We start from the raw sequence: 27,966 nt of genomic DNA, 5'->3' as shown, positions 1-27,966 counted from the left end.
CACTCCGCACCGGCGAGGTAGATCTCCCCGAGAGTCGCCGAAACGGCGTTTGAGCCGTTCAAACGGAAAGTCAACCGGTTCGTTACGATAAAACGCGGGATAGGTCGAAAAGAAAAAAAAAAAAAAAAAAAGATATTCCACAACCCGCGTTGTGACGAAAGAAAGAAAGGAGCGGGAACCGAACAGCGTTGAGATGACAGGTATTTCACGGCGAGCGTGCAAGACCGCGCAAAAATCGAGTGTGGCTCTTTGTTCGAGTTCAGCTGTAGGTCAGGATCAACACCCTCCCACGCGCGCAGACACAATCCCAGACACCTACCATGACCAGGACGGCTTCTGGCAGGAAAAGTCTTCATATACAATAGAACAATATGCCGTGGGAGGTCGAGGAATGCGGGCCCGATCACCCCCGTTTTAGCACAAGCTAAAACTCATTGTATCCCTAAGATGTAAATCTGCACCTCTGGCTATAAAGTCCCTACAAAGAGGGTTCTTCTCTGGGTAAAGAAATTAATTCATCCCACTTGCAATTAAGCGGACAGACTGACATTGTAGCCCCGACGCTGCAGTGACAGTGGCTGTTTTGTTGACGCGGCGTCTTGTCAGAGGAACGACCGCAGGAAAATATTTTGAACTGAGTCACCGAACCGGGCGGTTGGAAGGGGATCCGTCACAGATTTCAATTTATTCGCGCTGTATTAGTTTGCGTTGTTCGATCGCGAGGAACGTGATTCCGTACGTACCGCCGCGCACATTTAAAGATGACTGCAAATGCTGCTGAATTTTAGAGCTAATATCGTATTCATTGTTATCCATCTAGAGGATACAGAAGTTGAAAACCGGCTATCACAGGTGGACGGAGTGAATATATAGAAAGAACCGTTCATGGACGCCGATCTGACTATTCATGTGAGTTTTGATCGAACAGTTTATCCCGCTGAAGTATTACTTTTATTGGGAATCTTCTCAGGGTGGCGAGTTTTATCCCAATAGAGGAGAATATTCCTTTCATCGTCCCGGGAATATTTCGACAGTGGACAGCGCAAGGGAAGATATCAAAAATACAGGACTGTCTCAGAAAATTAGAATATTGTGATAAAGTTCTTTGTCTTCTGTAATGCAATTACTGGCTCTAACACCGGCTGGTTAGAGCCAGATGGATGAATTAAATACGTTACTGAATCTCGATTCAAGGTTCAAGACTTTTATTGTCATTGCACAGAGTGAAATGAAATTTAGAGATAGCGGCTCTGAGGTTAAGTGGAATCAAAAATAGATGCAAAAAACCTTAAAAAGCAGGACATGACACAGAAATGCAACCGTAGCGGCATCTCTGGGTTAGAGATATAAGACGAAAAAAATATAAATAACATCTAGAAGAATAAAGAAATAAATATACAGGACTGTCTCAGAAAATTAGAATATTGTGATAAAGTTCTTTATCTTCTATAATGCAATTACAAAAACAAAAATGTCATACATTCTGGATTCATTACAAATCAACTGAAATATTGCAACCCTTGTATTATTTTAATATAGCTGATTATGGCTTACATCTTAAGAAAACTCAAAAATCCTATCTCAAAATATTAAAATATCATGAAAAAGTAATTTTCGTATTTTTATCTGCATTACAGAAGACAAAGAACTTTATCACAATACACTTCTGTCCACTTAGGAAGCAACACGGATTCTTTTTGACTTATTTTAAGGACATTACATGAGCGTTGTGTGTTTTTCCATTTTAATTTCAATCCAGACCTCCATGGGTTCATACATACATTTAATTCCCGTTGATCATTTCTGTGTGATTTTGTTGTCGGCACGTTCAACTATTTCGTTCATTTAGATCCAGGATGTTCACGTTATTTTTTGAGCGGGTAGGTAAACAATGTGACAATATATAAACGGTATAGAAAGGATAAACGTGCAAAAATTGCAGCGAACAACAGCAATACTTGTGGAGGTCTGATTAGCGTTGCCATCATTGGTAGCCATAGTACAACTAGGAAAATGCAGCGGATGCAAAATGACCTCCGGGCTGTGCACTGCCCGATGCACTGAGGTAGCGGTGAAAGATCAAAATAAAGGATAACAGAATGACATTTTCTCAATGAAATTGAGACCATTTTCAATTTTTTTGATTGCACGGTGTGAAATATTACATTACCGTCAAGGCTCTGGGTGAACAGATAGGTTGCCTTCGCCGCTGACCCAGCAGTAGCCTCGGTTAGCTCTTCTGCAAGAAGGTTCGCGGTTCATCTCCACGTTCTCCCCGTGTCTTTCTTTGGCTTCCCACCGGGTTCTCCGGTTTACTTCAGAAACATGCGGCGGGTAAACAAGATGCTTCGAGCCCAGTGGTTCGTGACCTGGGTTCGATCGAATTCGCGATGACTTGCCTGCCGATCTGTGCCGCGAGGATTTTGGTGCGCTCAGTAGTCATCTTGTGACGGTACGTCGTGTGATTTCTTAATATTTGAATCCCTCCGCACTAATTATGACGAGCTAAAAAAAAAAAAACGGTCGGACGAATATGTACAATATGGATTTACACGTACAACGGAACGCGATTGGAGTCGGCGTTGTTTTGTTTTGCTGGTTTTTGATGTTGATGCATGTTTCATTTTGTGCACCGGTAAAACACATACCTTTGTCTTGAATTTGAAAAAAATCTTATTTCATCGGTCGGGTTCAGTACCTCCAACAAGGTTAAGAACCGCTGTTCTGACCCCGTTGAGTCCCTCACTTCAGGATAGGAGGATGAAATTAACGGGTCTCTATTATGCGCATCCTGCTCTCAACCCTTCTCACTTGTGCACCACTTTGATGGAAAGTGCCCTTTAAATGCATGTTATTTTTATGAGGGGAGTCATAGCACGATGCCGTATCGATATTTTAGGCGTCTCTTGCAGTACACTACAACGCTGTATACTAATGCATGATTTTTTTTTTTTTACGCGCGAAGCGGCTATTTTCTTTAATCATCGAAAGAAATGCGCGTTCGCAAAAAATTCGGCGGGCAGCGAGAACAAACAGCTCATTCTCCACCACTGGACCCAGTGCTAAAACTGAATTGGTTCAACTCAAAAACAGATGGCGCCGGATGTTCTTCTCTGACAAAACGCGTGCAAAAGTCATCATAAAACTCAGCTCGTTTGGTTCATGTACGAACAAAACGAAATAAATGCCTGCAAGACACGAGACGCGAGGCATCCGGGCGAGAATTAAGGACACGCAAATACTCACGCGCTGCTCAATAAGTAACACGTTAGTGAAAACATGAATACATTACCATCTGCTGCTTTTAATCCTAGACAGTTACAGTAGTGGCATGTTTTGGTAAAAGGATATCATTAATCATGGGTATAATCAGATGACATCGGGTCATGGCCCACTAAGTGTGTTTTCCTCATTATGGTAATATGGAGGAGAGGGGTGTGTTTCGGCTCTTTTTTAGTTTGACACTTCTTTTCATGACAACCTCGTACTACCAGAGGAGGAAGAGGAAGATAAGACGCCGTGACACACACCGTTCCTTTCCACTAACAAGGATGTAAAAGCTACCCTCATCTGGTTAGAGCCAGATGGATGAACTAAATACGTTACCGGATCTCGATTCAAGGTTCAAGACTTTTATTGTCATTGCACAGAGTGAAATGAAATTTAGAGATAGTGGCTCTCAGGTTCAGTGGAATCAAAAATAGATGCAAAAAAACTTAAAAAGCAGGACACGACACAACAATACAACCATAGCGGCATCTCTGGGTTAGAGATATAAGACGAAAAAAATATATATAACATCTAGAAGGATAAAGAGATAAATATACAGGACTGTCTCAGAATATTAGAATATTGTGATAAAGTTCTTTATCTTCTGTGATGCAATTACAAAAACAAAAATGTCAGACATTCTGGATTCATTGCAAATCAATTGAAATATTGCAAGCCTTTTTATTATTTTAATATTGCTGATTATGGCTTACATCTTAAGAAAACTCAAAAATCCTATCTCAAAATATTGCAATATCATGAAAAAGTATTTTCTTTGTTTTTTTTATCACAATATTCTAATTTTCTGAGACGGTCCTGTATTGAAAGAAAAGTAAAGAAAAAAAAGGTTTTATTGCACCGAATTTGGTGTGATGATCTCAAAAAAAAAAAAGAAAGAAAAAGAAAAAAATGAATAATAATTCATTATTATTCATTTTTGAAAATAACAAAACTAAACATCAAATTGCCCCCCCCCCCCCCCCCCCCCCCATTCATCAGCGTACAAATAGACTGGAAAGCTTTTTGGCAGCAGAAAATAAACCCAGCGGCTATTTACTATCTCCTTGATATATGAAGTTTGTGGTTTTGATTGTGTGTGATTATGTTCGGGAAGAATGACCTTTAGTGGCAACCGTATTGTAATATAATGAGGACGTGTCAGTCAGCAAGAGCACAGCGATGAGACAGGGCCAGGCAACCAGCATTTAGAGCATCGATCCGCCGGTACTGAGAGCGTAGAGGAGAATCTGAAATATTTCAAAACCTCCCTCTCCGGACGTATAGGAGGAGACCAAAACGCGGAGCGCGAAAGCGCGAAGGATATTCCGTCTTCTTAATATCGTTAAATAACGAAACAAACCGAAAATGCGTGTCGTGGAATACGACGTAAGACAAGTCGTCTGGGCGGAAAAGAACAATACGGTGGAAGTCGAGGCGAAAGAAGGGCTGCGGGAGATTGATATGTTGATGGATTCGCTTACCTCCACCTTCTCATTAACTCTGGCCTTGTAATATGACCTGGGAGAGATTTTCTCCTCCTACTTCAGCCCTAACACTAAGTCGCTAAGTCCTGCCGGGTAAGCCCTATCTCATAAAGCACAATTAAATGGGCCAATCAGACGGGCTTAAAGTCACCCCTCCGGTGCCTCGACGCCGTAATGAACCAAAATACACCATCAGCATCACTAGCGGCCGCTCGGATTCTAATCATCGTCGGTCTCCGTCGTATCGTTCTCGTCTGCTTTGACTTTTTCTTTAAGTGTCACTCAAAAATACACTGCTCAAAAAAATAAAGGGAACACTTAAAAAACACATCCTAGATCTAAATGAATGAAATATTCTTATGAAATACTTTGATCTTTACACAGTTGAATGTGCTGACAACAAAATCACACAAAAATGATCAATGGAAATCAATTGGATCAACCCATGGAGGTCTGGATTGGGAATCACACTCAAAATTAAAGTGTAAAAACAAACTCCAGGCTGATCCAACTTTGATGTAATGTCCTTAAAACAAGTCAAAATGAATCTGTGTTGCTTCCTGAGTGGACACTATGATTTCACACAAGTGTGATTGACTTGGAGTTACATTGTGTTTATAAATACACCTTTATTTTTTTGAGCAGTATAGAATTTGTAATAAATGTTGTTTTATTGATCAGTCGATTTTTTTTTTTCTCCCATACACTCATCTGGCCTTCAAGATTATTTTCTATGTTTGCTAAAAATGTAACAGTTTCCCCCTGTCTTTGGCCACGATTGTCTTTCGGGTCCAAAATCGATCAATCGATGTCGTTTACGTCGAGATCGCGATCATCGAACCCTTGTTTTTTATTCCGACGTAGACGGGTTGAATCGAGGCGGTTTTAAAAACCCCGGCGACGTTATGCGCTCATTAACAACGGCCAGTCACAGGAAAAACAACTCCGCTTCAAAAAAAAAAAAAACATTTGAATGTGAATCTGTGTGATTTGAGTATGTAGTGCATAGTTTATCTCCGGGGTGTGAGCCCCTAACTGTGGAAGCAGAGCGCCAGTGAAACATTAATCACAAAAGTATTATGGCTCATATCCTTGGACAGCACATTAATTCAGGTGGCCATTAGGCTGCCTTGCAGCCACCCTTCGAAAGATGTCCACATTGAAATTCAGTTGACAGTGTACCGGCTGGAGAAAGCTAACGGTGACGCTCCCGCACCCTCAGCAATCGGACAAACAAATAGCAAATATGAATATAGCTCACGTTTAAAATGTATTTAGTGGCGCCGAGCGGTAGACGGGCGGAAACGCTCCGGACCGCCACGACAGCCTTCCCTGTATTCCTTGTCAATAGAGACAGACGCTCTACCTGCAGATGGAAAATAATAAAAAAGAAGCCTGAAGAAACACCAATTAGAAAGGCTCTCTCTCCTGCACTCGCCGTGAAAAGCCAGGCTCCGCTAAAGGTCAGCCTGAAATTTGAATGACAGGGCCAAAGTCTTTTACTCATAATTTTTGTGTTTGCAATAGATTTTGGAGCAATTCACAGCCTTAGAGGCCTTAAGTAGAACAGCAATTAATTGTAATGAATAATCTGACAAATCTGGTTGACATATGGCCGCTAATACTCCTCCTTTCTAGAGGGAGCAGTGGAGGGATTAGATTACCTCAAATGATATCTGGGAGTGCTGTGCCATCTGCATGTACGGAGAGAAGCGACGCGCATAAAACAGGATGTGGGTGGAACGGGGGGTTTGCTCCCTGTCGCTCCGGTTCCTGCAACCTTAGCCGGAACCGGTTTGGGAATAGAGGCCTGATTTTTTTTTTTTTTTTTTTTTTTTTCTCATTTTATTGAACCAGCTGCCTCTCGTGAAGTAAAACGCAATAACGCCGCAGCCGTGCCAAAATCGAACACACAGAGAAAGGCAAACAAACATGACAGAAGTGACAAGTGTTGAGTAAACATATAAACAACGCCGCCACGTCGAGCCACCTGAGCGCAGCGGCGCCGCGGCTTTATTAAAGCATTTAAAAGTATGATGACTCATTTTCCCGCCCGTGCGACTTCAGTTTCGCTTCACGGCAGGTGTATTCTTCAGGAAACGGGGCTTTTTATGGCGGACGGACATTTATAGTTACACTAGAAAGACTGCAAAGCCTTATGCATGGAGTGAAAAAGCGGCTAAAGTGCTAAAATTGCAGCCCGGCAACATCCCCGTTCACAACTATCAATTTGATCGACGCCATCGTCCAAATAAGAGGGCGTCCTCTTATTTGAAACGTAAACGTCGACGTGTGTATTTTTCCTCGCGTCGCCCAAACTGCGGATGCTTTTCACGCCCGTATTGGTAAAAACGCACGGCGGTATCTTTGCGCTCTTAACGTATTTACGATGAAATGGTAACCGCTAAGTGCCGCATTAAAAGTTTCGAGAGGGGATCTGAGAGAATGCAAAAAAAAAAAATGTAACTTGTAAAAAGGGAGACTAATCACCTGAACCAAAGGCGGTTGTTAACTATCAGTCACCCCGCGGTCGCTTTGTGATCGTCGTTTTAACCGGGGTGTTTATCGAGGCCCGGCCGGGTCTCGGTTCTCCCCCCCCCTCGAGCGAACACAAACGGCGTTATTTTCTTTTTAAGCCGAGTCGGTTCAGGAGCCGGGTCTCCCATTTAATTGCCGGAATTGAATAAAGAACATTTTTCCATGAGGTGCCGGTGTGTGGCTAGCATAATTGTCAGGGAACAGGTCTTAATTTAAACCGGGGGTAATTATCATGCAGAGCATACCCACCCAGAATGTTTGCATAACTATCACAAGCGTTTTCATAAATGATGCTTTAATTAGTCTTAATTAGAATTTGTTTAAGTCAGCAGGGAATGCAGGCCCCGTGAAATGATGTATGTAATAAGCATCAGGGCCCGCTCTGTTTTTTTTCCTTACTTGGGGAATAGAGCTGACAAAATCACATCACATTAAATTGATTCAGTCAGAATTAAAATTCTTATGGTATTAATTAAATGGGGGAAGATCTCATTAGCAGGCTGTGTGGTGAGGGAGAGACCCTCTCCGCCAGCAGATGTGACGGTGTCAAAGCTGCCGTACGTGTTCGCCATTAGGGCCCTCAGACGAGGAGGAAGCGAGGGAGGAGAGGTGAAGGGAGGGAGGGAAGGAAGGACGGAGGAGGAGAACAGATGCCTGCGAACGGCAGAGGAGAGGATGGAAAAGAGGAAGGAGGCGACGTGCTGGAAGTGGGAGAAAATAAGTGAAGAGAGGGAGGCTGTGCATGTCAGCGGCTTCAGGAGGAGGAAGTGGAGGAGGAGGAGGAGGAGGAGGAGGAGGAGGGGAGCAAAGTGGCAGCATATTAATGAGCTGGAGGCTCCTCGCCATCCATAGCTTTATTTAGCTTCATTTGGTCTATTTGGCTGGAATTCAATAAGAGGAGAGCTAATGACTTGACCAGATACCCTGTTATCACCGCTGATGAGACACCCTCACCGCGTGACTCTTTATACAGCTACAGTATTCTAATAGGCTTCTCCAAGATTGCTGCCCACAGCACAGTGCGGACCTCCCTGCCCCCCCCCGCAGCAGCAGCAGACAGGGGCCTCCAAAGAAAAAACCCACGACCGAGATCAGTCATTAAGTCACAGCGTTCGCCGGTATCCTCCAATGGCATTTATTTATGCTCAAGTGACAGGAGCCATTTAACTGCCATATTAGTTGTGACTAATTCTAATGACGTGATGGATTGCCAAAGCTTCACTTTCCGGTGCGGCGCTGCAAATAACCACCTGAAATGTTTTATTATTTTAGGTCAATTGTTTGATTGTGTTTTCCGAATTTGATATTTTATTTTGGTGAGAGGATTTTATTTTCTTACTTCCGCCGGAAAAACGGTTGTATTGCGAGAGCGCTTACAAGAGAAAGTCACGTCATCCTCTATGTGAGGTTTTATTTTTCTACTTTTGATATGAACCCTTAATAGGGCACAAGCTTTTATGGTTGGTTGTCTTTTGGCACGTTTTGTTTTCAATGGTTGCAAATAAAACTATAAACTACACCGGCAGTCAAGATCAGTGCCGCCAAAAAATGACGGGGCTCATCACAGGCGCGGTGGACCACACCCCGTTTGGGGCTCCAAATGTAATCGGGTTACAATTTGAAACTTAACGGACGTTTGCAATTTGTGATTTAAGAACACGATTATGCCTGGGAGTGCATCGCTTCACTGTTGAAGGGCTTGCCTCGCACACTCGTCGGGAGGATAATGGCTTTTGACACGTTTAAATGAAAAAGTGAACGGCGGAATAACAATACGCTTCCGGGGGCCGGAAGGTGAGCGGCGAATTTTCTCCCCCGCGATCCCGTTGTGTTTTTAACTTGGCTCTTTATCCCCCCCGGTAGCGCTCGGTATCATCAGGTCAGCAAATCCAAGGGATGTCAAACAATGGACGCATTGTTAGACCGCCGGCAGCTGTCGGTGAACTGCAACCCCGAGCGGACAGAAGACCGCGATAAAGAAATAGAGAGGACGCGCGGAGGGATCGCACACCGGGAACAAAATCGCTCGTTTCCGTCCGGTTCTTTCGGCGGCGGACGGCTTGCTTCGGCGACGGGACGTCCGATCGGGATTAAATAATGCGACACGGTGGACGTTTTATGGACTGTAAAGTCCAAATTTGTCTCTCGGTCCAAAGCGGCTCCGTAAAAAGCAAGCGAAGGCCCGCAGCCTATGTGGCGGGCGCCGTAAACGCCGCAAACGCTGCAAACGCCGGCCCGTATAGAAGCCAATGAAAATGATAATGGAGAAAACAATGGCCTCGGGCGATGTAGCAGCAACCCGGCCCGGCCCGCTGTTACAAGGCATCACTTTCCCTTTATTAGGAGTAAGCATGACTGTTAGCGGGCCCTGCATAAATATTTGGGGTAAATACACAGTATATCATTTTTCTTCACACTTGAATTGCATTATGATTTCCATGCAGACACAGGTGAACTGGGGTCAGGGGACTAAATTAAGTGGGTCCTGGAAGCAGCTGCAATGGTTCCTCTCTTTAACCATGCTTGGCTGGTTAAGCTATCAAAAGCGGCTTGTACATGCATCATAAAAACACTGTGTGTGTGTGTTTAAAATGGTATTAAAATGCTGTTGACCCTTAAAATTAGAAAAGGAAACGTTCAAGTCTTTGCATGACAATTATTTCATGTCCATCAAGAGCACAGTAGAGTGGCACTGTACGACCGAGGCCCCTTGAAAATTTATTGACGGGCAGTCGGAGAAGTGAGAAGGTTCATTTATGACAATGGGGCGTGATGACATCACGCCATAAAATCCCTTTGCTGGGTCAAATGGAATAAGCTGTGAGGGTTTCAGTCTCTTGCGTTGTCTATGCATGGACGTATAAGAGCCGGAGCGGGTCGGCGGTTGACATTGTTTCCCCTGTGATGTATTGGGACTTTTTGTTTTCATGCACTCAGGTTGCCGGGAACGCCAGCTAGGATGAGCGCCTCCAGCCGACCCCCAGCAGGGCCCAGTATTCCTGAGGAGAAATAATGTCAACTTGATAAGATAAGATGATAATCGAACCATTTTTCTTAATCAAATCCGTTTGATGGATTTTTTTTGCTGCTGAGAGAGAGATGGACACGAGCGTGTTTTCCGTCAACATCTCTCGAAAACGCGCCCGATGTAAAAACAATAGACGCAAAATAATGACAGCGCAAAAATGTAGGAAAATGGAGACTATCTTTTCAAGATGTGTAAATGAGAGAGTGAACGGTTGCATGTTTTTGTGGCATGAATGAATGACCCCTAAAAATCCCATATTCGTGTTTTCCTAACCTAACCGCCTATTCCACTTCTGAAATAGTAAACCGTGTTAAAAATAAACTCCGCCCGTTGGTGAAATGTATTGTCGTCACTGGTCAGTTGACCTTTTGGCTTATCTTTCGGAGCACTTCCCTATTTTATGTCAGTTCCTCGCTTGCACGGTGAAATGTTTGAGAAAATGCATCATTAATTACATCGTTTGATCGCAATCGTGCTACTATTATGTGTATCAGCGTGAGCACGACAGCCGTGCAGAGTTATTCAACAAATTCAAAGTTGTTGTTGTTTTTTGTTTTTTTTTTTCCCCCTTGTCCACGGGCAATACATTTATACGCTTATACATTTTTACATTCTGTGTGCAGTCATATGTGAAGGAAGATCAAAACATGACTCGGTCTAGCTCTGTTTTTTTTTTTTTTTTTTTTTTTTTTGTCTGCAGATAAATTAAAAAAAAATCCTGCAAATACATTTTGAGATACTAGGAGTCTGAAGGTTGTAACTTTTTAAGTTTCATCATGAGAACTTTATTTTGTGTTCAGCTTAATGCTTTGTGTCATTTTTCGGAGCACCGCGCGATGTTATAATAGACGGAGAAACGCAGCCGTGTTGTTTCCACGGCATTAGTTACCACTGTGATACCTTTGCCCGTATTGGGCCGCGATGCAAATGAGTGAGCATGATGACAATGTTGGATTTACAGGATAATTTCATTAATGTAATAAATTACCTTGACTTTGCAAGATTTGCTTGATTGACTAGATGGGACAAAAAGGAAATTATGCGGGCATTTAATCTACAAATTGTTTCTCAATTTCTGAGCATATACAATATCTGATTATTAGTGGTAGAGTGAAATGCAATTATATGACTTTTTTTTTTTTTTTTTTTTTTTAAACTTCTTGGATGACTTCACCCATGGGCGTAATTTATGGCAGGCACGGTGAGGATACGTCTCTGCCTGCAGTGGTTTAATCCAAATCTAATATGCATCTGCAATCGTAACGTTCACACCGAGATGAGATGCTTTTTGTAACTAATCTAGAAAGACGAGATGTAGCGAAATCACCAAACCGGGATCCGTATCAAAGTAAACACATTTGATTCGTGACAATGAAAATAAAGGTACCTGTTCTTGTGTGGCCAACACAAAGACGGATAACATGGATAACCATCCCTCTTACCAATCATTTCCTCCCCACTCGCTTTATTAGCTGATAAAAATAATCTTTGAGCAACTCTATTTCTAAGATAACCAAAAGCCGCAGCCAGAATGAACTAGTTTGACCCCTTATCTATGAGATGGTCTACATTGTGCATGTGTTTTGTGTGTGTGTGTGTGTGTGTGTGTGTGTGTGGTAATACTTAATACTAAAACTGTAAGCACAGACTATTATGGTAATTTGGCTTAATTATAATAATAATCTGTTATATATTCATTAGCCTTTTAATTGGTTAACTCTGGGGACTGCCAAGCAATTCCAGTCATTCAAATACACTAATGACAATCACACACGTTTACGGAGAGCGAGCGAGAGAGCGAGAGAGAGAAGGAGGGAGAGGGACGGAGGAAGGGAGGGAGGGAGATTCTTCACATTTCCACTCGGAAAGCGGTGCAAAAAGTAACCCCCCCGCCCCACCTCCCCTCCCGAACTTTGGTGGAGCACTCTCCTTCCAATCTTTTCAGCTTTCAATACAGCTGTCAGTTTTTGCCAGAGTAGCGAGCTCCAACGCCGAATTTGTGGCTCCGTCCTTAGCGAGATGAACCTGTGACATCTGCAGTGACATGCTGGAGATAATCCTCCATGTGATTGTCAGACAAATTGGGGGTCAGCGGTGCTGCAGACAGAGGAGCGCGGCGAGGGACACCCAGGAAATGTTCAATCGGGAGCCAGTTCATTCTGGAGCGTCCCTTTCGGCCTCTTCAGCCTCTGGTTCATCTCTCTTTTGCCCTCTCGCTCTCTCTTTCTCTGCCCACAGCTGCCGGGTCTCCACTGGGAGGGAGCTGTATTATGGCTGGGTTAATTTACTGATTAATATCCAAGCACTAGATCCAGCTTTCCCCAGATGGCCAATTAAAAAACTACAACTGGCAGCGCATATAGGCCTGGCAGCAGGTTGCCGTCGGGCCCGGGGCTGGAGGCTGTGACAGAAGGCACGGGTCCTGTTTTGGGTCCGAATAAGAGCCGCCGACTATCTGACTCTTTGACTCTCCGGAACCAGAAGGACAAACCGAAAACGGCGACGCCGAGCGGAAAAGGCGGGACGGGCCGATGCCGCCGAGGACGTTGTGAGCTCGACCCGAAAACCCAAAAAGTAGGTGAAGAAATCAGAAATCAGTCATTTTTAAATTGATCCTCCCGGGATGGTAATTATGTTTAATTTAAACTGTTAGCATTGCCGGGCATTCTAAAAGCAGCCTAATTAAACCGGCAATGTCATATTTTGCCTTTTACATAAAGCTAAATGTTACTATTCGGTAGACTAATGAACTCGCAGAGGACAGGTTGAATAAATGTTGGTTAATATCATGTTCATTCACAATGAAGTTACAAAACGATGTCGCGTTTACCGTTCCACGCGGCACGTAAATAAACCTGAAATCATTTTTTACATTACATTACATTACATTACATTGCATTTGGCAGACGCTTTTATCCAAAGCGACTTACAATAGAGGACATAGGGACTGCAAAAACTACATTCCATTTTCTTCGTATTTGACTTACACGACCATTCGATTAGAGAAACGTAACAAAAATTCACCGAAACAGGAAAAGTTTGTCATGAAAAGTGAAACCGTGGTCCCCGTAAGGTCTGCGAATCGCTGCGAAACAAACGAAGGGACACATCGACCACGAATGTGTCAACTGATCTCGGTAATTTGAGCATTTATTATCTATATTCTATGTATCTATATGCTATTTTTCCCACGTGATTGTATTCCTAAATCGGGCTGTTAGCATTTCACATCTTGCCGACATCGTTAAAATTCTTTTCTCGTCTCACTATCGCCGTCCGCCAAGCCGGATATTTTTTGAAATCAACAATGTAAATATTCGAGGTGAATAATATTTTTAATTCAAAATCAGCGAAAGAGTCCAAAAGGGCTTTATTTTTCTGTGTGTTTCTCCCGGAAGCTCCGGAATTGCCGAATATCCCAACCCGTAATATAACTCAGACCGCAACGGAGCAGCAGTGTTAATTTCACTATAACAACCTTCACATTATGAGGCGCTGCTATATTTGGATGGAGGCCATTTGAATACGGGTCTCGTCTTGATACCGACACAAACCTTCTAAATGGGCTAGTTGCCATGGAAACCCTGTAAATACAATGGCCGCCGCCGCCACCGCTGCTTTCTGAGGACGGGTAATTAATAACGGAATTACAGAACGGCGATAGAAGGGCGCTGGGAGCCGTGCCGTTTCCAAGTCCCCGTGATAAAGGAGAGTTTAATGCAAACAGTTGTACTTGCACCGGGTCGGCTGAACCGGGGGTATCCGGGCCGTATCCGCTCAAAGAGAAAAAGGCCACGAGCGGAATTGATGGCCCATTTCATTACGTAATTGCCTCTTTAACTTCCTTGTCCTGAGCGATCGCTCTTTCAACTCCAAGCTCAAGGTAATGTATGCGGAGATTTGAGGGGAAGCCTCGCGGACGGATAATTTGGTAAATAGCGGTAATCTTTGCATCACCTCTAACCGGCCCGAGGCTTGCCGGTATGTCATCTCGCGCCGGCGGAGGTTTAGAAAAAACGAGCCGCCGGGGTGGAGGAAAAAAAAAAAAAAAAAAAAGACGAGTTCCACGGCGACGTGGAGCTCAATCCCGGAGGATCACACGGATCAGAGCGGGGAGCTCGTCGCCGCCGTTGCGGATATCAAAAGTACGGTCCGGCGGCGAAACAAGGCTCCAGACAGCCTTTAAGCTGCCACCCTCAGTGTCGGGGTACAAGGAGCACAAAGCTGGATATGATTACCTACCTACAACAGAGTGATGCGTCCTGCCCTCCGACCCTTGAACTTAAGGTGTACCCCGCATAGAATCAAAGTAAACACCGAGCCCCCGTTCGGAGCCTCTGAAGTGGGTAGATGTGAGAACACAACACGAGTGACCCGCTTCCTTTCATTTTCTTCTTCATAAAGATCCTACAAATGAAAAAAAAAAAAAAAAAAAAAAGCAACGCAACACACAAAGCTGCGGTGGGAAGGCTGCGCTCTTATTGAAGGGTCAGTAGTAGGATCACTGGGAGAAGGTCAACAAAGAGCCCAAATTCACACCCCGTAATTGGGTAACAGGGGTCGCTGATTACTAGGCGAGCCGAACGGAGGAAAGTGTTCGGAGCGGCGCTCGCCTTGGAAAAACAAGAAAAAATCCGCGGGAAGAGCTCTCCGGGAGGGGAAAAAAAAAAAAAAAACTGAATATTGGATGGTGTGTCTGGGACCTCCACTGTGAGACAAAAAAGAAGACTTAATTAACTGAACAGCCGGATCTAACAGGAACCACATATCAGAGAGACAGAGAGAGATAATTCCATTTATGTAATTAGATCAATTGGGCATGAAGTGAAGAGGCTTCATCCACGAGCACTGTGCGGTTCTGAAGTGGGATCGCTCGCAGAGGTTTGATTACCTTTTGATTGTTCCTGCAAAATGGAACCGAACCACAAAATACCTTATTTTATAATTAAGAGGGATTTTTCTCCCCCCCCCCGTTATTCCTATTTTTCAATGACTTCATTTGCATTTGAAGCTTGACCTTAATGTGCATCAGAAATAGATTTTATAGTAAACGTGTTTGTCACATTCAAATGCCGTGCTGTGTGTCCAATTATTTTGTTTAAAAAAAAAAAAGTAAATAACTTCCGACCGAACCGCCCTGGTTTACAGGACTGTCTCGGAAAATTAGAATATTGTGATAAAGCTCTTTATCTCCTGTTATGCAATTAAAAAAACAAAAATTTCATGATATTGTGATATTTCTAGATAGGACTTTTGAGTTTTCTTAAGATGTGAGCCATAATCAGCAATATTCAAATAATAAAAGGCTTGCAATATTTCAATTGATAGCTAATGAATCCAGAATGGTTGACATTTTGGTTTTTGTAATTGCATTACAGAGGATAAAAGGATATGAAGGTAGTTGGTGTGAGAGAGGAGGATACAGAGAATAGGGTTAGATGGAGAAAGTTGACTCCCTGAAGGGAAAAGCCGAAAGAAGAAGATTACAGAAGATAAAAAACTTTATCACAATATTCTAATTTTCTGAGACAGTCCTGTAAATATCCATTTAAAGCCTTAACTTTTCACACCGCAGTCCCGAAGTAAACATCTTCATGCCTTCACAGGTTGGGAAAGACCAGAAAAAAAAAAAAAAAAAAAAAAATTGAATATATAATAGAGAGATGGGGAAAAAAAAAACAACCAAAACAAATGAAGAAATTTGTCTCAAACAGAGAGAGAGCGAGAGAGAGAGAGAGAGAGTACCTCGACTCCTGGATAAGGACCCGGAGTCGGGGGCTGATCCCGACACGAGGCTCCCCGGGGAGGGGAAGAGTTCTGTGGCCCAGTGGAGCAGTAGAGTGCCTCCGTCTGAGTCCGTCTCTCCACACCTCCAGTCACAGACAGAGGACACGAGTGAGGGATGGGCCTCATCGTCCGGGGGAAACGGTTTGTGTCGGCCGCCCACACCGCGCCTCCTTTGTGTGAAATTGGCTGAGAGGATGTAGACATATTCCACGCACTGATCCATGGCCGAGTATAAACAAGAGGGGATCTCGCTTTCCCTCCTAGAAGGTCAGGAAGCTTCCCTGTGAAACAGTAAGTGACACCGGCTCCTCTGCGCTCGCTAACAGTACGACCGGTGAAACTTGACCCCTCCGCAACCCCCCATCCCATCCTTTTTTTTTTTTTTTCCCGCTTCTCTTTCCGCAACGGTGTCCTGTGTACAGACCATTCCGCCTCCCTCAGCGGGGTGCACTGATATTTAGTCGCCGGGTATGCCAGCTTAATCAACAACTCCGGGGGGCATATACTCAAATTCGCATTGACTGGCCACCAGAAAAAAAAAAAAAAGCATTCATCCAGGAACCGAGGTGCCGCGCGACACCTGTAATATCTTACTTTCCAAACACTAGCCTGACTCATACATCATAAGTTCATGCAGGCAGACAGACAGACAGACAGGCAGACAGGCAGACGGGGGGGGGGGAGAAAGTAAGGTTAGATTTTCATCTCGCCACCGGTGAGGTCCAAACGGCTGAGACGGAAGCATGAGATGTGTGCGTGAAATCTGATTGCGGCTGCAGTAAAATGGACTGGGGAAGGCATGAATGTAATTAAAGTGGCTGACACTTTTATGCCGGGTAATGGGAGTCCAGGGCCCGGCTATTCCCCGACGATCTCCCCTCACAGTATGGAGTACATTTTAATACCGCCCTGCACAATGACTTAAATGCATCTCTCTTTGTGGAGATGTAATATTGATGTGTAAATAGGATAAATGCCAACATCCCGGGGTTTTAAGGACATCGTAAATAAACTCCCCGAAATACTAAATATGTAGAAATACCTGTCAAGCGGATAGAAATGACTGGCTCTGGGTTTACGAAACGCGTGTCGGATTAAGTCGCGGAGGAAAAACGTTCATCGCGGTAGAATCGTGAAGCGACCGCAAAGGAAGCGTGTTTTTTTTTTTGGTCGTTTTTTTTTTTTTTTTTCCGTACCTGAAATCCGGCAAATTAAAAGGAGCAAACTGGAGAAGTGAAACGTGTTCTCCTGCGTACCGGCGCTAATGTCAAGTAACAAATGCGGAGAGTAGAAAAACAGTTGGGCATTGTCCAATCTGTAACATATTTGTTAACGCGGGAAGGAAAGCGCGAGCTCTCGGATCCGAGCGGGGCAGATAATGAAGAAGTTAATAAGAGGAATGGTACTTTGAAATGCTCCTCAACCACCCAGGTCCCACAATTTAATCTGTAATAAATAATCTGGCATCATTGCAAGATGGCATCTCATAATGGCAAATGAAATATGCTGGTATGATAGGTACAATAAATCTGGATTTTCCTATGGTTCCCTCAGGCTAGGACAATATGCAACTATAGTGCTCTCTGTCAGGAAGAGCAGATCTCAGAGCCGTCATAAAATCTAAATGGGCACTAATTAGGCAAGCCTTCCCTCTCACACTTACTATTTCTATTGACATTTTCAGCGCCCCCCCCCCCCCCCCGTCCGCCCCCCCCCTCCCTCCCCTGCACTACCATAAGTCACTGAGAGAAGAACTCCCAGGATTGCAGAGCACAAGACTGTTAAAGGGAAGTTCAACTTAGTGGTAATGAATAAATTTGCCCTCCCAAGCAGCGCTGTTTCTTTTGTCTCCGAGCCGGCCCGTTCACGCGTCCGAAGGGATGATATTCCCCGCGACGCCCGTCGGCGCCGTGAATATCCGCCCTTCATCGGCTCAATTAACAAGCGCGGTGGAAAATGCGGCGGTTATTCCCCTTTTTCCACATCGCAAACACACGTTTGTGAGTTAAGAGTTGCGGCGCGACGGCTATCGTCTGTTCAGACGGATGCTTTTAGTCATAAAGTTCAGGTAATTTCTCGATAGCGAGCGCGGGGCTTGAGTGACAGGGGAGGTGACGGGGAGCGGAGGGATCAGGTAAATATATACCTATGCATTCCTGCCTTCTTGAAATTAATAAAAACCTAATGCGTGCTTGGCACAGGACTGCTTGTTGAACATATGCTGCGAGCATAGCTAAGCCATCTGGCTCAGAGTCAAGTATTCCCACCAACTGTAGTCTTATGCTACCTGACAGTGGAAAAGCTTTATTCCCTTGGTATTGGGGGCACAAATGGAGAAATATTATTGAAATGATTATCTGCATCAAGACTCAGATTTGGGCTGACATTTCGCCGGCTCTGTGTAATCCGAGGGGTTGTCTAGGAGAGGGCGGAGAGGAGGTTTGCCGGTAAGCCTTGGCGGGTTGATTAATGAAGCCAGGATACTGGGTGGACCCGGCCCACCTCCACTCAGACCCAGGGGCCGAGCCCTGCATATGAAATTGGCCTACGCCGCTCATCTCCCGGGGAGAGAGCCACCGATGATCCTCCCCGCTCCGCCGCCGTCCCCCTCTTCCCCCCCCCCCCCGCCCGCCACCCACCCGCCCGCCGGTCGCCAAAACGGCGCTCCGGAGTCGTGCCAGATCCCGGCTTAGGAGGCCGTCCTCGCGCCGCGCGGCTCGGCGACGGGCGGCATCCGGCCACGTGCTCTTTTTCTCGACGCGTTTCGCCCAAACATAGGAAGCGACCATTCCGGAGGTTTTCGCGGGAACGTAAATACGGCGTCGCACCATCACGCGCCCGGCGGTCGGCGTTCCCCCTCGACGGACGGCCGCCGATCGGAATACTTGACCGAGAAGAAGAAAAAATAAGAAAAAGCAGAGACGCCTGTGAATGAACACAAATGAAGGGGAGGCGAGTTATTCAAAAAAGCGAGGAAGATCTTTAATCATTCGGCGTCAATGATTAGTCATAGACAATGTCGCTTTGTTTAAAGCGTACTGTAATTAATAACAGAAGCGGGACGGAAGAATTGAGAGAGCTCGTGTCATCTGTTGTTGTATTCAAGAGAGCGGCCATTTCTAAATAGTGTAAATTAGATGTTTACCTTTTGTGATCCAGCCGGTGACACTATAGCCTCTTTTTCCCGGAGAACAAGAACCCAAAGAGAATGATTAATTGCGAGCTCACGGGTTCTACAGCTTCAAGAGTAAATCAACTTCTAAGAAGTGCTAACTTGCTGAAATATAAACTAATTTTAGGCCCCAGATATTAAAATATAATCCATCTTCTTCCTCCACAGGGAAAGCTAATTAGAAAATGTGACTGGCATAAGAGAGGAGAGGTGGAGGAATGGTGGGATTAGGCTCCGCCGCAGAAAATTATACCCTCTCGTTAAATCGTGGGATTTCCACACGCTTCTAGTCAACTCCTATTTTTTTTTTTTTTTTTTGTTTGTGCATTTTACAAGTGAAAAAATTTTGACCCCTTTTTTTTACCCCCCCCCCCGCCTCCTTCCCATCCTTCAACTTTAGTTTGTATTTGGAGCTGCAGCCGGCGTGCCAACGTTAGTTGCTCAAGGCAGAGAGGCGACCTGGCTGAGATTCCACCGCTACTTCGCTTTTGTGTTCTTCTTAGGTATTGACCTTATGCAGTGAAACGTCCACAGCCTCTTGCACAACGCGCCCCGACCGCTAGAAATTAGAAACAACATTTTTTTAATTAATCGCTTTTGCGCCATGCATTTAACCGAAACATCCCCGGAAAAACGGCGTTTACGCGTGCGTCTGTGGAAGCGAGCGCTGTACACAACATGACATAGTTGCAGTGTGCAACAGAGCTGACTAGTCCCAGTCAGCTGCGCTCTCTGGAGTCCCACAAGACAATCCCCTGAGAGGAGAAAGGCTTTGAGTGGTGACAGCTTAAAGGCAATAAGCCAATAATAAAGACCGGCAAAGCGGCCATGGGAAAGATTTCTATTCCTGCCACTTCCAAACCAACAAAGCAAACAAGTGTCACTTGAGAGTCTGCCACCAGTTGTAGTGTATAAATGATGCTTTTTTTTTTTTTTTTTTTTTTTTTTTTTTGAGTATCTTAACATTTATTCTTTCCACTTCCATTCTTTAATTGGTAAAGAAATTTAAAAAAAAAAGGCTCTGGTTTTGCGGTCCTTTTCTCTTTCCGGTGAGAGCGTCTGATGCGGATGTGGTTTTGTGGAGGGTGTCAATCCGACGATTCGTTTTCAGCAAACCCTCTCGAGTCGTCTGTTAACACTTTCTATTCGGGACGTAACTTCAGGCTCCATTTAACAAGGCAAATTGCAACTCCTTTATTGCAGTAATGGGTGTCCAATTGCTGCCCTATAGGGTGTCTGTGCCCCCGCACTAAATCTATTGAAATGTCTCTCTACTGTCTTGAACCACTCAAAAACACTTGAGGGAAATCATCAGAGTGCTACATCGCATTTTATCATATTTGCACATGATACCGGAGGTTGTGGTCAATACGTTTGTTTTTGCATTTACAGAAATGCAGAGCATTGTGACACACAAAAACAAAAGAGAAAAAGAAAAATGCCAAACAAAAAAGAAAGAAAAGTCAGTCGTCTGAAGAGCGAAAAAAAAATCCCATTTTGAGTTTTTTGGGGTTTTGGTTTGTTTGTTTATGCTGTTTTTTTTTTTCGTTGCAAAGCGTTAATTGCAGGAACACAGTTTCGGGTGTCATCCGTCAACTTATCACGGCCGACTTCGACTCCTCGGTCATCCTGTAAGAAATCAACTTTACTGGCGGGACTTTGGTGGCCGATCATACCCTTCGGTGTAGTTTCAACCCGTGAGGAAGACAAATATCTGGGCAAGTTTGAAAACAGGAGGGCTGCAGGGGAAGGCAGTGACTTGCCTGCAATTGTGCAGGGGGGGGGAGGCGGAGGGCACAGCCAAAAGAAGGCTCTTTCACATTTCAGCATTGCAACATTGCCATCTTTTGGCCAAAGTATAGACGCTAGAATCCAAAGGAGGCTTGGTCTCCACAGCCGAGCTGTGCTCTCACCGCAGCTTGACACAAAGGTGCATAATGGATTTATTCTTTTGTTGCGGGGAAATTGGATTGAGCTACATTCCATTTTGAATAACAAAATTAATAGAACCGTTTTGCTATGTTTTTTTTATTGCCGGATGTACGGTAAGGAACGTCCGGTTGATGAAAGCAATAAGAATAGTCACCTTAAAAAAAAAAAAAAAAAAAAAATTTAAAATTATTTCTCTATGTCACCTATGAATGAGGTGAGTCTCGGTGTCCGAAAGGCGTGTTAATAAGTGAGATATGATTACCCGGCGACAGAAAGCGAACATATCTGCTTGTCATCTATCGTCTCCGCTCCTCGCGGAGCTAAATTTACAAACGCGTAGCAAACGGAAGGCTTGAGTGGGTGTACTTGTCCTCTACCTGAATAAATATTTGTCCGGGCCATCCGCGCTGGCCTGTTTTCCCACGGTGGTGTATGGGACATCACGGATAAGGAACAGGATGGGCTGTGACAGAGTGACAATTCATCCTTCACCGCCCCCCCCCGAAACTGACATGTCACATTCTCTGATGACTTTATTGTGCTCCCTGTCACTGCACTTAATCTGCGTGTCAGTCAAAGAAGAGCAGCCGCCGCCGCCGCCACCTCAAAACAGCAAAGCTAAAACCCACCCATTTAATGACATTAGATTTGGAGTAATGCCATTCAGCGTACCACTGATATTATCTTCTATTTGCATCATTCAGCCGCCGACACGGACCAGAGCTCGGCCGATACAGCCCCGGTCATTTCCCCATCCATTTCTATCCCGATGACAGATGTCAGGATGAAAAGCGGCTATTATTTACTGTAGCCATGTTTTTATCGCAGATAGACATGATGTCTCACTTCACTCCGGCCTGTCACCCAACATATCAAAACCTGTCTTTTTGAAATATCTGAAGTACAGCTGCATAAAATCTATACATTTTTTCCAATCGCTCAGATCACAGAGACGGTTAAGAACTCACCTGCTGCATTTAAAATGCAAATATGATGTTTTTTTATGTCAGTTTTAAACAGACGATGTCGCCTTTCATTCCGTAATGTTCAATGTCAAGGTTTGATAGTAGCCGCTCCGGAAAATATCGTTCCCCGCTATAAGAACGCGTGCGTGATGAACATGCCACAAATGATTTTGAATGATTCGAATTGCCTTTTGCCGTGAGTTTTGGTCCCGCTGTCGCTGTGCATGAGTAAGCAGCATTACGAGCCTATCAGTACTAGAGGTAACAAAATCTGTTTCCCCTTTTTTAAACTGACAGTGCATTTTCTCTCCCATCGGAGCCGCGGCGCCTAATTAAATGTATTTAGCATCATAAATATTCCACGGGGACAGGTTGACACGGTGAATTAATGTCTCGCCTCCATACCAGGGACTCTTTATTGGCTGCAGAGAGTAAGTCGGTCCTTCGGCAGCTAAATGCTCCACCTGTCTTGTTCTTAATAAGTGGCGCATTTATTTCCAAATTGTGTGCGACTGATATATATCACACCGATTATGACACAAAATCGGTGGCTGAACAGCCTAAATGTTACCAATGGAGTAGTTTTTTTTTTGGTACATTGATAATATCTGTCTTCAGAGGGCAACATATACCGAACCTGTGCAGGTTAATGTAATTTTGGGATTATTTAAGAACTCTTATGATTTGGCTTTTATGTAAAAAAAAAAAAAAAATTGGTATAACAGCGAATCAAAAGGATGATCATCTGCTTTGCCAAGATACAACACCTGTAAGCTGATTATTGCTGTAAATGGAGGACCTCTTGTCATGCCGCCACACCTCTCACCCTGGTGGCGTTGTGACAGTGAGCAGCGCCCGACGCCGTCCTCCGCCCAATCGGAGCGAGACTCCAGTGAATTTTGGATGACTTTCCCGGTGTTGGAAGCCCTCACCATGTCATCAACCTTGAAAGAGAAACCATTTCACAGCACATTTGTTGCGCTTTTTTTTTTTTTTTCTCTCTCTCTCTCTCTCGCATAAAGAGCATGGAAACGTGCGCCAGTGTGTTAAGCCACAACCAGAAAAACAGGTATGGTTTACTAGATTGGGCTCGGGGAAATATGATGATGGGTTTACACATTATGTTGCTTTAAATGTAGTTATTTATTTCTAATTTTCATGCATTTCCCATTTTGCCGGGGGGGGGGAGGGGCACTTTCATCTATTCTGCATGTACCGATGCAAACTTGCAAGACCTAAACTAATTTTATGACACAGGAACAACTGTATTCATCTCCATATTAATAGAAAACAGGAAGAATAAATCCCAATTTTGCAGCAGCCCGTGTCAGTGAAGATGTTCCTTGGGGGAGAGGACTGTCTCCTCCCCATTAAAATATTGTCGCTCTCTGCCGCTTTCTCTCCTTTTTGAGTGGGAATCAGATATCATAATTATGAATGGCACCCAAACTCTATCACCGGGCTTGACACCTCTAATATCTATGTATGCCAATGCGCATTAAGGTTTCCGGGCTAAAGATGTTGCCGTTGTTGAGTTATAGTACAGCTCTACAATCGTGGATCCTGCGGGATTCATTTAGCTCCGTGAAAGGCACTTTGACTGATAGGGTCATTTACAATAAGCATCTCTTGGAGAGAGAAAATATGCTAAATTCCCAATGTTTTTACGCGCCTTCTGGCACATGTGGACGGCGGGAAGCGTTTTGCTCACCCCGCGACTTTCCGTCCCTCCCGCGTTTACGTCACCCGTCCCCGGAACAGGAAGGCGCAGGTTGAACCGTTGTCAGGTCAGCCACCACAAAGCCTGGGCGGGTGTAGGTGGTCGACGTCGCATCATTAGCGACGACCGGCGCGGCGGTCTAATGCACTTAAGACAATGCTAATTAATGAAAGGGAACAATGGCTTAACATTTTTAGAAAGTGTGAAGCACTGACTCAGCTTGTATGACAGCTTTTAAGCCACCTCAATCCGGGGTGCGCGTCGCTCTCGGACGCCGGGTCGTAGGGAGCGGCTCCATACCTCGCTTGATATAGTCACCTGTGACAATCCTTTATGGGTTGATAAAGTAAAGGAAGTCTCTCGAGGAACGGCGCGGTGACTCGGCGGAGGGCGTCCCTCGGGAGCGGGTGTCAGGGTTGTCTATCAGAAGGCTGAAAGGAGAAAAGGGACGCGTTACCCGGCTCTATTGTATCCCGGTTGTCATTGACTGATCGGGTCCATTTAGCCGGCTTTCGCGGTGAATGAAACCACCTGAATAGATGAAAAGCGAGACAGCCTTTCTGACAAACAAGGAGCCCCCGGAATATTCATGGAGGATCTGCGAGGAAAAGATTAATGTATTAGAAATTAAAATGGGGCCCGGACGTATGATCTTGCTCTAACACTTGGCCAGACCTGTGTCACCCGCCGCAAGCGCCTGAAGTCAGCACATGCCGCTGCCAAGGTGGAGAGGAATCATTAAGCCCCCCCCTCCATTGTGTGAGCAGAATAATCAAACTTCACCCCCCCCCCATTCTTTCCCATAGCACTGACAATGAATAATTCTGGAGCCATTTGCAATGTTAACGGCACCTATCTGGGCCATCCATGCCTTTATGATAAGAGCTTCAAATATGCATTTCAACAGTCTGAACAGAAGCTGTTTCAGCGGCGTTTCAAAGGACACCTGTCAGTCATCTGAAAGAGCTGTCAGTCTCTGTCATGCCACGGTGCCGGTGAAATGGCCCAAAAGATAATCTTTACTCTCTCCGTCTCTCTCTCCCTTCCCCACCCCAACCTCTCTCTTTCAGATCGGAGCCGTGGCGTTCGCAATGGAGTGACAACTGATTTACGCCGGAAAATGGATTGTGTTTAAACTGGAAGAAAAAAAAAAAAAAAAAAAAAAAAAAAAACAGGCGGGGGAGGTTTATTCTTTTAGGCTGCGTTATTCTTTTCTGACGTGCAGCTGTATCAAATATGCTATCATGAATGTGATCTGGGCCAAACTGAATGCCATTATGTGTGATACCATGAGCGCTAGACAGGCGACTGAACTCCGAGGTGAGTTTGATCATTTCTATCTCTCTAAACAGAAACCTGTATCTACGAGGAGGAGGAGGAGCAGCGGACGAAGGCTCTATCAAACAGGTTTGTGTTCCCAAAAAGTCTGATCTTGTCAGCTGTGTATTTTTTATTTTTTTTTTTTGGACTGTTTTTTTTTCCTTCGCTGCAGTTTTTACCTCAGGGGTTGATTTACCCCGAAATGTCCTCCAGACCTGGATGGTATTCATCCACCTAAACCATTCTGTTGCAGACACACACAATCACACACGGTGTTTTTATTCATACATTTTCAATTGAAAAACCCTTCATTTTTCTGTAATCCTGGACACGAATTCACCTTTTATGTTAGGAGCGCTTTCCATGACGTCAGGTGACAACGGTGCGTTTTATTGTGTTTTTGCTAGTTTACGTAATCAATCTTTTCTAATTAAGATGAGGTCATCTCTTCCGAAATTCAGAGTAAATTATACAGATATTTCATTTTGTCCTGTGCAGAACAGCCATGACGGGGAGGAGTTTTGCAGAGAGAGTACGAACGTATTCGTAATCTTTCTGCAAATTCTGCCAAAAAACAGCCACGCTCGTCCATCTTCTGATCATTCGATCGGCGGTTCACGGCACATCCCCATTAAATTATGCAATTGTGACAAAATAATATAAAGGATAATTAATTTTTTATTGATTTAATATGTATCTATTCTTATTTATGTATTTATTTATTTATTTATTTATTTTATTTTATTTTATTTTATTTTATTTTATTTTATTTTATTTTATTTTATTTTAGTTTTTGGGGGTGAAGTCTGTTTTTCCCACCACTGCCTTCCAGCCTTAAAATACACTCCCAGACCCGTTTTTACTCCACTCCACTCTGTGATCGTACGTATCCGGGCACTTGGTTGGCAGGCGGCGAGCGCAGCCTCCTGCCCCTCGTCATATAGGCCAGTAATTTGTTAAGCACGAATAAGTTGAGTGCCACCAGCTGTTAGTGATATTTACAGCTGAGTGCAGGGAATGCGTTCGGGCCGTGGCTCGCGGGTCCAAGGCAACGCCGGGCCCGGGTCCTCGTTTTTACCTCGTGGCTCCTCCGCGGGCCGGGGAGAGCCAGTTCTCTGCCGCGGCGCGGAGCCACGGCAACCCGAAAATGGAAGTAAACTTTTTACACGCGTCAGGAAGCGAACTGGCGCGGCGGCGAGGGTTAAGCGGCGAGCCATGTGTTCTTCGTCGGGGCCTGGTGTTTGACATTTAGGGCGAGTCGTCCCGTCCAAATCGTCCGCTGTCGGTACGGATCGCCCACGCGGCACATTTCTCCGCAGACGTCGCCGCGAAGTTGTGGAACATTACATCACGCATGCCTGCTATCAGAAGCGTATTTCCAACACATCAGTCCACTAATACTGCCTCAAACTGTCCTCCGTGTGGAGACGTGCCAAAAGCCAGAGTTGCTTTAATTCATCCAGAATGCCTCGGCGAAGCTCTCTGGAAACCGTCACGCTTACCCATCCGAATGCTTTGTTGTTCTCCCGCAAAGCGGGGCCGTTTTCGTACAGAGCAAACAGCAATTTGATGAGCAATTTTCAAGTTTTGTGCGCTCTTCTTTGTCACATAGTTTCCACACCATGTCCGCTCCGGCAACAATCTCCTCATTGTGGCTCAAGGAGGACACGGTTCAAGAAGTGAGTCACTATGAATGTTCACTTTCATTTCAGAGTGCAGTAGGGTGGCATAATCTCTGATACTGAACCCTGACTCACCAGGTCTTTTTCTTTTCTTTTTTTTTTTTTTTTTGGGAGATGGTGCATTTTGTTCCTGTTCCGCAGTGAAAAAGGACTTGAACTCGCGCTCGTGACAAGAAGTTCAGCGACGCGCTCGCTGATGGAATTACATGCGGCGGAAAGACAACAAGGCTGTTGTGCGTTAAAAACGTTACGAGGAATCTCGGCGAAGACAAATGAGCACATGCTCAAATAATTCAGAGTGAATGAAATGTTATGAGTTAATTAAATGAAGTGAATAAACGAACAAAAGGGAGTAGTTATCTCCCCTCTGTTTTTACCCTCTTTCAAATCCTCACGCAAATGAATGTCAATAGATGAGCCTGTACAACAGCTGTCTGACAAATTATTCAGTGACTACAATTTTGCAGTTGAAAAAGTCACCCGAAAGCCATTTACCTGAGTCACAAATGAGTATGTAATTGAGTCCTTAGGGAAAATAACTCAGCTTAACTACTGGAAATAATGTGTAAATTCAATACATTTCCTAATGAGCTCATTTGAGTTTGCCGCAATTATATTTGCTAGTCGAGGAGGTAGCCGATAGAATTCCGCGGCCGACTCGAGGTGAATAAAACCGCCGCTCCTTTCCATTCATTAAAATTAGCATACGGACGTGTCGACGCTTCTCGGAGGCGGACCATAACAATGCCATTTAGCCCCCGCGTCGAGCCGCGCCGCTGGAATGAACGCGTGCGGCGAGGTGGCGGGTAAACGCCTTCCCCACCCTCAGCGACAGGGGTTGGAATAGGACTGGCGACGCCGGCTCTGACGCACAAAAGAGGCTGCATTTTAACAGCCAGCGCCTGGCCTCTGACCAGGGGCCGTCCACATCAACACAGCTTACACTCCGCCGTACCTCGCAGCTACCGGCCCGGCCGACTCGCCGCGGAGACACACCGAGACGGACAGCGCGAGGGACCGGGCAAGAGAACAGAAGGACCGCGTGCGCGCGTGTGTGTGTGTGTGTGT

At 44.8% G+C, this 27,966-nt stretch overlaps 1 long non-coding RNA gene across 1 annotated transcript; it reads left to right on the top strand.

Annotated features, from left to right (window-relative positions):
• The first annotated feature begins 642 nt into the window (after positions 1-642).
• LOC147235062 (uncharacterized) lies at positions 643-27,533 on the top strand. Its single transcript, XR_015106003.1, has 5 exons — positions 643-735; positions 821-909; positions 24,967-25,303; positions 26,829-26,895; positions 27,013-27,533. It is a non-coding gene; the product is annotated as an uncharacterized LOC147235062 (long non-coding RNA).
• The last annotated feature ends 433 nt before the right edge of the window (positions 27,534-27,966 follow it).

The sequence above is a fragment of the Fistularia commersonii genome, chromosome 4, assembly GCF_037954325.1.
Source record: "Fistularia commersonii isolate RoL2024-O1a breed Wild chromosome 4, RoL_Fcom_v1.0, whole genome shotgun sequence".
Classification (NCBI taxonomy): Eukaryota; Metazoa; Chordata; class Actinopteri; order Syngnathiformes; family Fistulariidae; genus Fistularia; species Fistularia commersonii.
The sequence above is the reverse complement of the archived record's forward strand: the minus strand, read 5'-3'. Positions and strand labels throughout refer to the sequence as shown.